Below are 12638 nucleotides of genomic sequence, written 5' to 3'. Positions count from 1 at the left end.
TCTGCATGATGTGATGCGTGACTGACTACTCAACACTGTCATCTGTTCAGCTTGTTGCGAAGCTAAGTGTGACTGTCAACTAACAGCTTCAAGATGGCCCCAAAGAAAGGTGCTGCCAAGGAAGTTAGGTGCCGACCACAACCTTTTTCAGCAAAGTTGTGCCTACTGCACCGGCCTCTGGCGAGCAAGCTGAAAGCAGCACTCCTCCATCAACAGCACCAGCTCCCCAACCTAAGCCCAGGACCATGTCTGTCAGTGAGGCAGTAGTGCAATCATGTCAACTCAGATGAGGAGCGATGTTGAATTGGATTTGTCTTTTTCGCAAAACAGTAAACAATCTTTTCAAGAAACACTGTAAAGTGGACTGCAACCACAGCCAGCAATGGATTTGTCAGATGTTGGAGTAGAACAGGAGGTTGAGTTTCCTTCAGAGCAAGAAGTTGAACCTCCTCTTTTAGATTCATTGGCTCCCACATCTATGGCAAGGAGAAGGAAGAGTACTATTGCAAAATCTTCTCCAAGCACCACTTCTGATGATGATGATAGGGACATGGAGTGGATCCGACAGACGAGGAGACAACAGGAGAGGCAAGGGAAAACAAAAGTTCCAGAAAGACTTAGACCTTTGGAAGGGGGTGAAGAGAAGGATGGCGATAACGAGGTAGTCATGGTGGAAGGTGACACAGAGGAATCTGACGTTGCTATGCAACCAGCTCTGAGGGATGTGGCACAGGTAGCACCGCCACCAGCTCCCATATTTGCAAAGCCCCAGCTGAGACCTGCACCAACCCTTGCCTCAGGAGAAGCAGAGACAATCGACAACATGCCCACCTACCTCCAGCTCGTCTTTAGGCATTGGCAGTTGACCGGTAAAAAAAGTACTTCTCCCCAGTTTGGGATTTTTTTACAGTTAGCAAAGAGGAGTACATTGCAGTATGCACCATTTGCCACACAAATGTTCATTGAGGTAGGCCTGGTACACAATGTGGTATTGGAGGCCAGATAACCCATATGAAAAAACAACACACAATCAAGTGGGAGGAGCACATTATAAAAATTGCTGACCGTGGTGGTGAGGAGAGCCTGGGAACATCAGCTGTAATTCCAATCACGTCGGAAGGTGATGATGAGGAAGAAGAGGGTGACATCTTATCGCAAAGCAGCTCTGTCCCCAGCAGTGCACCAGCAGAATCACCCACCACAGCGACTTCACAATGGCACAAGTCTCAGAGTGAGATGGAGACACCGCGGCAACAGTGACTGCCCAACCACCACGATGCACATTGAGTCTACCACTAGCATCTAATTCTCAAAAGACGCCTGTGTCAGTGCCCCAAGAAAAGAAGAAAATCCAGGCTACTATTACGGGCATGTTTAGGCAGGAGGGGCCCTTCGAGCAAAACCACCCAACTGCACATTGGTACAATGGGAAGCTGGCAAAAATGTTAGCGCTAGACCTCCTCCCTGTTTCTTTTGTGGAAGGAGTGGGATTCTTAGAATTTGTGGCAGCCATCTGCTCAAAATGGAAGGTACCAAGTAGAACTTATTTTGCTAGAGTGACTGTTCCAGCGCTGCAGCATCACAATGTGCTGCAATTGGTTGGACAAGCTCTGCAGCAAAATGTTGTTCCCACCATCCACCTGATGACAGGCATGTGGACCAGCTGTCAGGCAACTGATTACATGTACATCACTGCACACTGGATCTCTTTTGCGGGGGTAAAGCAAAAGATATCTTCAGGTCTTGCCCCTGAAGCAAGATTTAAGAGCATTCAGCGGCATACAACAGTGGCTATGTTCGCCATGGAGAAATCACATATAGCTGTAAATATCTTGGGGTGATTTAACAGCAAGGTGTATGAATGGCTGTGATCTAGAGGTCTAAGAATTGGAATTGTTGCTATGGACAATGCAGTAACATAGTCAAGGTCGTCAGGTTTTTCTGTTTGGCCTATTGCATCAACCTGGTGGTGTAAGACTTCCTCAAAAAAGAAGACATAGTCAGCAACATACTGACCACCTTCAGAAGAAATAGTACCCATTTCAGCTATTCTTTTAAAGCCCGGAAGCAGCTGCAGATTATTCAGCGTAATAATAGAGGACCAGTTAAAGCCCTGATACAGGAGGTGCCAACACGTTGGAACTCCACTTTTTACATGTTGCAACGTCTGTTTGAGCAGTACAAACCGATCAATGACTATGTCATTCAAAGAGGAGGGGATGCAGTTGGGAAAGCTATGACCATGGATGTGGACAAATGGGGCCTAGCCAAATGCCTGACACAGATGCTGCTCCCTTTTGAGGTTTTCACGTGGGAAGTTAGCAGGAGGACAGTACGATGGGCCAGGCTATCCCATTGCTGCATCTCCTACAAGACCAGGTAAAGAAGGCGCCTGAAAGGTTCACCCCTGCAGGTGTGAATGAAAACACATGCCTTGGTTGAGAGCTTAGTCCTGCGCTTGGCTTTTAATATAAGGCTACAACGTGACATCATAAAGTCCAAAAAGTACATATGTGCCACACTACTTGATCCATGGTACAAAAACATTGGATGAAGAGGGGATTGGTCCGAAATTGAATCAACTGTGTTATCTGACCAACTTCTGGGTGAACCACCTGAGTTTGAGGACAAACTCTACTTCCTGGATTAAGTATGCCAGTGGCCCATAAAACTTTTAACATTTTCTCATTGAACTTAGTTTTTTATTTGCAAAAAACATTTTTAGCTGAAGGAACATTATTATTTTTGTGTGATATTTATTCTGCCCCACTTTTTTTTATGAGTCACATACATATTGTCGGATTGCAGTTGGACCAGTGTGCATTGAAGTAGCCTCCACAATTCCCTCATGACATTGAGGACAATGCCTGCCCTCCTCACATGCCTATTGCCTAATGCCTATCCCTTTTTGCACATAGTACTAGAATGGCTGCCCCATAGAATCGTTTATTATGAATAGGACTTCCTGACAATACCAAATTCCAATGTTTTGCCTGCACCAAAGATTATTGAATATCCATTATCTGAACTACCCGTGCTTGCCTTGAACTGTACGAAGTAACTTCAGCTATTGCTATGGTGAGTGACTGATTGCCTGAGTAATGATTTAAGTTGATTGATGATTCATGTGGTGGCTGACACTCAGAGAGGGTGTGTGTTGAACTGTAATCTGCGAAATTTCTTGAGATGATTATTGATTTGCATTGTTTGGGACGTGAGTGATGGGCACCTATTTTATTTTCCTTGTAGGTGATGAGCAGCCTTTTCACACTTAGCCAGATTTAATTAATTGCAGGGGTGTTCTTCTGTTTTTTCTGGTTCTGCAGACACTAGAACAGTCGCTATAGTTATCAAACAAAAGCCTTTGCAAAATACTGCAATTCTCTTTCATTCTCTACTTGTTGTTCAACAGTAGTGCACTGCACTCCACGTCTATCTTGTTTGGGTCCTTGCTATTAATAATGATGACTGGTCTGGTACGGGTTTACTTGGAGTCACTCAGGATTGGAGGAGTATCATGGAAGAACTCAGGGCGGGACTGGGAGCTGCAGGACTACTTCATCAACAGCAAGAAGTTATTGAGTATCGGCTTCAGTCCAAAGGTAAACCAAGAGTCTGAGGCCTAGTACTACTCAGCTATTTGGAACAGAGAGAAGTGTGTGTGTGTGTCTGGGTGACTGACTGGATGGAAAAAGTGAAACCCTGAGCCCCACTCTTGTGTTTTTGGCTCTGAGTCTTCTTATTCTGATACACTCCTCATGAAGCTTACCTTCCTTCTGTCCTTCTCCTCAACTCTAAAATGCAGTTTCCCTTTTACAATTCGCAGGCCTTCCTCTATTCTCCTTCACGAACGTAAGGCGAAAGCTAGCTGACCTCAACTACACTCCTGCTTACCTACTGGACCAGAGCAGAGAGGCCACAAAGAGTGGACATTCCAGAGGAGAATGCAGACACCACACAATTTTGCAATACAGTATCATTTTTCTTTTAACAATCATATCAACTAAGAGAAGTGAGTGGGTGGGTTCACTCCCTAACCTAGAAGACAGAACATTTGAATATATGGTAAATTTGGTATCAGGGGCAGAAGGATTGTTTGCAATGCATGTATCTATACTCTGTCATACTCATTCCATGTTTGCCTTCTAACAACAGTTTGATGGCGAATGATGTGCTGCTGATTATTGCCCAGATGAATGTCGGTCTTGCGTTGCAGTGTTTGTCTTGGTCAAACCTTTCCCCAAATTCCAATACCCATCCATTCATCAAACCTCTAACCTCTTCCCCAGAGCTGTGTGATTTATTTAGCTGTGGTGGAAATTACACCATCAATGGATCACACACTTGGTGGGGCAGATGTGGTGAAAGCAACACCAACTTACTGTAGAATCTTTGAAGCAGTAGCCCTCACCAGCCCATTACCAACCCGCGCATTTAAAATGATCCATAGTTTTTTTTACATATAGAATGTAGAACATCAATCATCAGTATCATCATCATTAAGGCCTTGTGTTGCCTAACCATTAACGCCTAACCTAAACTTGTTGACTGATAACTTGTGGATTTCACAAATAATACTGTTAGCTCCACATTAGCCAAAACTTACTAGTATTGCTATTTTTTCTATTGTGGCACAATCAGGCATTCTCATTGTGTCATCATCATAAAATACTACTCAGGGTGTCAATTGTTTGTATATATAACCCACTTACTCAGTCTTTCTACTTCCATTTAGTTGCCTACAATGGATAATCATCAATCGATCATTCAGAACAATCCTACAGTTGGATCTCACCTGGGTGGAACCGGAAGTGGGACCTCGCTTGTGAAGTTACTCCGCCTCCCCTGTTTTTGCTGCACGTATATTCAGGTAAGACAACTAGTATGGATGTAATTTAACTTAGTAAGAATTACATTAACTGCTACTGTTTTTATCTGGATAGTTCAGACCCTCGACACAATATAGCCAAGGTTATCTCATCATGGCAGCATTCCCCATAATGGTTAAGATAGTTAGTGAAGTATAAGCTTAGACTCTATAAATAAGTGCCACAATATCTCTAGTTTTAAGTTACAAGAACATAAACAGACTGCATAAAACTACTTGAAGGTAGCAGTGCAAAGTAAAAGTAAAATAAACTACTTCAAGCATACATTTAGATTGTAAAACAGTTTTCCCCTTTATTTATTTAGAAAGCAACCCACCCTCTCCACCCAAACAACATGCCCACCCCTCTCCCAAACCAAACTGACCCAGACCCCAAAACTCTAAATGTTCATGAAAGTCTCAAGAGTTCCACTCCCAACTCCCTTCCCAACCTTTCCAACCAGCCCCAACAGACAACAAATCCCTCCCACCAAAACAAAATATTTAAAAAAGGGTTAGAAGAGGGCATTATGGACGTCGGTCCGGAGCTGGTCAACGACCTGCTCCATCGATGTGAGCCGGCCCGCGATATTGTCCAGCCGCTGCACGATGCGGCGCAGCAATGTCCTGTTGCCATTCTGGTGGGGATGGCAGCAGTTGGCTGGTGGCGGTGTCAGCGATGGGATGGCCAGGAGGCTGGAGGCTGAGGGGCACCGGCTCCACTGCAGCCTGGGAACTGAGCATTGATCTCCTCCTCCTCCTACTCTTCCAGGACCACCAGCCGCCAGCATTCAAGCTGGATATGCTCCAGCCTATGACGCTGCCAATAGGCCGCTCTCTCCTGCTTGTCGGGTGGTCCGGCTGGACCAGCAGGAGCAACTATATTGAGAAAAACAACAAAGACAAATTGTAAATAATGCTCAGTGCAAACAATTGTTTTAAATAACAGCTGCCCCCCTAGGGCCATTGGAATTTATTTGATGTGATGATTATGATTAGGAGAATCACAAGGCCAATGTTATGTTTTCTTTTATCCACACATGTTGCCAAACATTAAAAAGCAGAGATTTGTGGCAGAAATGTAACATCACAAGATAAAAAAACAGTGATGGGATTATTTTTTCTTCTAAAGGCTTTTCAAGTAAGTATAATAAACAGAGTCAGACACTTTGAGTTGAAAAATAAATGCCTTCTCATTGATGAGTACTAACCCTGGGCGTAGTTCGCGTAGTAGCGCTACGGGTACCTACGCAAAGTGCCCTTTGCACTACGCGAGACACGCGTAGCACTACGCGAACTGCGTAGTGCAATGTTCGTGATGATTGCACAGTGCCGGATGCTTGTCCGCACTGTGCAATCATTGAAAACTGCATCTTGCGCAGTGCGAGCGGTCGTTTTCTGTGCGCTCGAGTAGATTTTTACTCGAGCTGCAGCTTTCTCAACGCGGACTGGTAGTTTCTCATCGCGAGCAGTCGCAAGCATACGCAACCACTCGCAATGAGAAACCTGACCTCCCCGCGTTGGGAATCTCGCTGGGAGGTTTATTTTCCACGCTCGCGATCCGCAGCTTGATGTTGCTGATCGCGAACGAGGAAAAAGTCTCGCCAGGATGTCATTTTGCCTGCTCGCGGTCGCCAAATTGACGTTGAGGACCGCGAGCGAGCAAAAAATGCCAGCTACGCCACGCGTTTTTGCCCTGTGCTACGTGCAATTTGCGTAGCGCGAAGTAGCACAAACTAAGCAAACTACGCGAGCGTAGCATAGTTGTCTGCCCAGGGTTAATAAGTACGGCATTATGCACTATTATGGAGTAGAAGATGTATGTGGTGCTTAAATAATGAAGCCATGCTCATTGCTAGCCAACACCTCTGCTAATTTGCTACTGGCTGCAGCTGTAGTTGACAATTATCTATTTCCAATGGCCCTTCTCTTCGCCAAATGCATTTCTTTTTCATCGCTGTGTCCAAAGAGGCTGATGAATAATAAATAAGATACTACGTCAGTCACACGCCTCATGTATGAAATGCGGATATTGATATATTATCCTGTCTGCCGTCTGTAGACATTGAGAAAAATGAATCTAATGGACTGCACTATAGGTAAAGGAACGGATTATATAGATCTTATTTGGCACATTCGTCACGAGTATCCAAGCGCGTTATAAATGGATATAATATAACATAACATATGCCAACCTTGATATCAAATCATGCACTTACTCCATCTTTACTCTGTAGCCTCACCTGCCACCACGTTTTCCAACAAATTCATTTGCTGGACAAGAACCAAGAAAAGGAACTTGATTTTCTCTACTGCAGGGGGTAGGGTAGAGGGATTAGACAGGTAGGGTAGAGTTTGTTTTATATACAGTAGAAGAGACACTGCACTGATCATTGATTCATCCTCTTTGGCTTTTTCAGTCACGGTTCAATGCGCAAGGGAAAAATCTGAACACGTGTAAATAAACCTGTTATGGGAAACCATGATATATGTTCTGGAATCACTTCACATGGGTACCGCATGAATAAATGTGACATATGCCAAGAATGGCCCACCCACCCTTTCACTCATATACCAGTTCCTTTCTTTTAAGTTGCCTTCTCTTCTTTCATGTCTCCCTCAAGCGATCGAAGCGCGTTAAGTGAGATTTTGCTGCATTTGCAGATAGAAGAGTCTTTAATAACTCAACCACCGCTGTGGCTGGTAAAGCCGGTGGGGGAGTTAAACCTCACAGTAATTTTTGATGATGACGATGAGCAATGCCATGGCAATGTGGCCTAACGGCTAGGGCGGTCGACCTCGAATCTGGAGAACCGGATTCAAGTCGCGGCAATGACGCTCAACATCCTGTGATTATGGGCAAATCACTTAACCTTCCCATGACTTACAAAAATGAATGTGTCCTTATGTAACGCAACTGGTGCTAAAGTAAAGGTCTATGATATATGATACCTTTTGGGTCAAGTTTGCGCTATATAAATCTTCAGAAAAAAAAACTAGCTAGTGAGCATAGTAATGGCAAAAAATATGTGACTTACCAGTGCCCCTCCGTGCTGCTTCTCCTACCGCATCTGAGGCGTCGCCATCTTCTCCTGCAGCGTCACTGGTGCCGGCATCACAGATGTTCTGTGTGGCTAGAATATAAAACATTACACATAATTAAGATCCCAGATACGCAACCTCAATACAACAGCAATGCAGCACTACAGCTAAGTTTGAAAGTATCTTCCAAATATCACTCTGGGCATTTGATTGGTTGGTTCACAAAGTTAGCCAAGACAGGCATGGAATAACGCTCAATGAAAACCTATGGGGTGGGTGGCAATGATAATGGGACCACATACTTTTTTCCATCCTTGCTGCACTGTCATTGGAAACTGGTGGTGTACAGTAACAATAAATGAACGGGTATGCAGCACACTACTCTGGGGTGGGGGGTGGTCAATGATGACCATGGCCACTGTCTCATGAACTGAACTGTGTTAGAGCTAGGCATAAGCAGGAAAAGGAAAGCCTTCTGAGTTCTGAGCAAACATACATTGTGATTTTTTAAATTTAAAATACTGGCTTTCTAGGGCCTGCTATGTGAATCTTGACAAATCACGACCCTAGATAGCACCAACATTCCAATAGACAAAATACCCCAAGATTTTACGGTAATACCCTAAGAAGTCCAAAACAATTATAATAGGACTCACTGGGATCTGCAGAGCCCTCGGCAGCGGCGCCGGTGGTTGGTGCCTACTGACCAGCTTGCCCCGGCCCCTTGGAAACGTCCCTCTTCTTCCCATTAGGTGCTGATGAAAGAAATTAGGAAGATAAATAAAAACAGATTAGTGATTCTGATAATTATCTCCACAAAATGTTTTATGAAAAGCAAAGGCAGTCGCTACAACAGATCACCTATAGTATTACTAGTTTCGTTCGACTCGAGTCTATCGACTGGTGTTAAGTTCATATTCCAAATCGCCTTAACAAAAACTACATATGGCAGTTAATGATCCTTGATTTTCTATGTATTACCCATTCCTCAACACCCTTGATAAGCCAACTCGGTCTCCTTTTTTTGCAATGCATAGCTGCATACTTCACATCATCACTGTGAATTCAATTGAATAAATAACCTGGAACTTTATGAGCTACATAAACAAATTCATGGAGAGAACGCGCTACTCACTATAGTGACAGAAGAACAGTCTGCATTAATCAGCCAAACGAACGCTTGATGAATGTGATTAGGTAGCGGCACCTGCCTAGCAGAAACTAGAAACTGTATCACACAATTATATCCCAGAGTAAACTTTACTAAACACATAACTTACCTCTGAGTATGAGCAGCATGCTATTCTGATTTTTTTTTTTTTGCGCCGTGCGCTGCATCGAAAATCGCTGTGGAGCCGCATGCACTGGCGCAACCACCCCCAGCCCATGCTACCACAAGGAGTAGACGCTCCCGAGCCTGCCGGCAGCTACCAGCATAGAGGGGAGGTGGCGTTGCACAAAAAAAACTAGCGCAGCCCTCATGGAAGCCGCCCCTCTGCCATTATGCTGGGTGGGTAAATAATAAACTAGAAAGGGAAAGTAAAGAAGAAAGAGATAAGGAAAGAAGGGTAAATAAACTAAGCAAAAAAAGTCACAAAAACACACTACAATGAAAAAAAATGCAAAATACACAAACACCAAGACGTACATTACTGTAAAAAGTAGTCTTGGGCGTATTTCGGGGGAGTGGGGGAGTGCAGTGCGAACTGCAGTTTGTGCTGGTATTCCTGCAGCTCAGGTAGAAATTCTACCCGAGTGGCAGCTCGCACTCGCAAACTTACCGTTCTCGATACGTTCACAATCACGAGTGGGGAAAAAACTCCGCTGCACATCGCAAAACAGTGTTTTCTGCACTCTGCTAGCTCAGCTGAGTGTGGAGTGCAGAAAACTCCACAAACTCCACGAACTGAGAGAAGTTCACTGCCCAGGCCTAGTAAAAAGTAAAAGTTAGGGGTAGAAAAGTAATAAAGGAGGAGGATGACAAATATAAACAAGAGAATAAAAATCGGGCCCAGCACCATAACAGAGAGCAGAAAAACAAGATGGCCACGCCCATGCAGACCGCATGGTGCTGTTCGCACGTGATTTAGAACATGAGCACACTTCAGGACCGCATAGTGGCGTTCCTGCGTGATTTTGGAGCATGCGGATGCATTCCACGTTCCCAACGTAACGCGAACAAGCACGCCAACAAACTCCGCTCGAACGAGAACTCCATGTAGCGCAGCAGAGGTATTTTGAGACTCTGCAGAATTCCGAGTAGTGGGACTACGAGAACTGGGCCCACCCCTAATAGCAACCATGACGTTCTTCTAAAGCCGGCACCCTCTCTATGGATCCCTTGGCCAAGAGAGCCACCACTTCTTGGCAGAGTAAGGTTCACCGTCAGCCTGTCATAAGTGGGCGGCATGGGTGGAGGGGTAGTTACAAAGGGAAGGGAGTACTTCTGACAATCTGGAGAACCCAGTTGTCTGATGTTGTTATCTTCCAGTGGTGTAGATGATTGCATATCCTGACGCCCACTGGTTGCCCATGATGGTTGGAGGGCAAACTAAAGAGCAATGGAGGCTGTGGCTGGCGGGGATGCGGACTGGGCCAACCTCCGGCTGCCTGACACATGGGGTCCGTGGGGGCTACATTGTTGGCCATGCAGGGGTTTGAAAGATTATGGCCATGGCGGCTGGGCTGGTAGGGACATGGCTGGAAGCCCGTCCGTGGCCACAAAAGAGTGAAAGTTAGCCTGGGGTTGACGGGGGCTATGGAAAGGCTATGTGGAGTTGGAAAATGCCATCTTCCAGAACGCAGGGGTATTGCACATGAAAATTTGGATCCAGTCTGACGCCTGGCTGACAATTCGAAGGTAAGGAGTCTGTGGCTAGAAGTCCTTATCAGATACATGGGGAAGTTGTACATGTCTGTCTGATTTCTGAATTCTGTTTGATGGAGGAAGCTGACCAACTGCTTAGGAGGGGAGCTAGAGGTTACCTTGCCCAAGAAAGACATTTCCCAAAACAAAGGGACGGCTAAGGAGCCTAGGCAGCATAAACTAAAACTGCCACTGAACCTTGGAAGGACCTGAACTACACATGCAGACAGTTACGTTCTTTGAGTCCTGAAAGTCCCAACAGCATGTGTTTTGCCTTTCAAGTGCTCTTTGGGCCTTCTTGAAGATTTCTTCACCGACTGGGTGAAGAAGCACCTAGAAATCCATGATGCTGAAAAACTCCAACAGTATCACATACATACCATGAACTAACCTGTACTCAGAAGCTGGTGTCCTGTGAAGACAACAACCAATGCCGCAGAGCAGTTCTGCAGAATGTTTGGGCTCCTAGTTTTATTTTGGGTAGGGGTAGAGGGGCCTTCTGTCTGGGCTCAAGGAATAAACCACAAAGGCAAGAAGGTCTGCTGAATAGTGAGCAGTGGAAATTGAATACAGATGCTCCATTCAAGGTGCTGCGGTTGCTTACGTGAGCGGTGGTGCCTCAACACCTAACTGACACCACAAGATGCCACCTAGCATGGGCCAACTAGCTGACAATCCCACTCAGTGGGCCGTGCATGGAGCATGCCTCCTGGATTAGTAACCTTACCAACCACCAAGGAAAGAACAGGCTAAGCCAATACTGCATCAGAGACAGAGACCAAAGTTACTGTGCATCTTAGGGTGTAATGTCTGAAGGGGAGAATTTAAAATATCTGGATTACCAGCCTTGAACTTGATTAAACTCTTAAGGGGATGGGTATTGACCTCATCACACTAGGAGGAAGTGTCATTTAAGCACTGTATCGTTCCTCGGGGGAAAGCCTTAAGCATGGGACCTGAACAGTACATTGCATAATCCTCACAAGAATTCGGTTTCAAAGGGAACAGCATGGGCTGTGTTGAAAAGCACACAGTACACCCTTACTACAGTATTTTGTTGTGCACCTAGCAGTAAAGTACTTTTGCTTTGATGTAAAAAAAACTGTCTGGACCTTGATTTCTTCATTGCTATTACATGGTTTATTGCGTTCTGAGTCACAAATCCCATACCATCTCTGAGTAAGGCTTGGGCTGCTCAACTAAACTATTCTGAAGGTTCAAGTGCCAAATTGGTATATTTAGTGCTCAGCTTTTGCATCAACAGCAAAGTTAAGGCCCAGGTCATCGGTGACAGGAGGCTTTGATTGTCACAATCTGAGCACAGTAACCTGTCTTACTTGGCATTCCTGAAAAGCTTCCCAAAGAGAGGGAATAGGGTTGCAATATAAATGTGTCCACCTCCTGCCAGTACTCATGGGTACCGATTAATGACAATCCACTCCGCTACCTAGAGAGTATCTCCAGCTGCACAAGAGTGAGCTACTAATCTAGGGGCATGGATAAATGTAGAAGGTTCCTTGGTCCCCCTGTGAGCTACTAATCTAGAAGAGTGGACAAATGAGTAAGGGAGCCAGAAGTATTCTGCTGGTCCATTACCCTGCCAGGCCACCAGGAATTGCAAATGACCCTTAACCCTCCTAGAATCAATTATATCCTCAACCTTGATCTCTAGAGATCCAGCCATAGTAACTGGAGGATGGGGTTTAGTTGCTTACGTGTGGCTGGTTCAACTATGAAAATGTGGAAGACTGAGTGGATTCTCTGTAGGAAGTAGGCTGTTTATGTAGTGCACCAAAATGAGGTACACTATGTAGAAAGTGCAGAGGATCCTTATTGGCTCACAGGGCTTGAATTATTAATTCC

Source organism: Triturus cristatus, chromosome 7 (assembly GCF_964204655.1).
Source record: "Triturus cristatus chromosome 7, aTriCri1.1, whole genome shotgun sequence".
Lineage (NCBI taxonomy): Eukaryota > Metazoa > Chordata > Amphibia > Caudata > Salamandridae > Triturus > Triturus cristatus.
The sequence above is the reverse complement of the archived record's forward strand: the minus strand, read 5'-3'. Positions refer to the sequence as shown.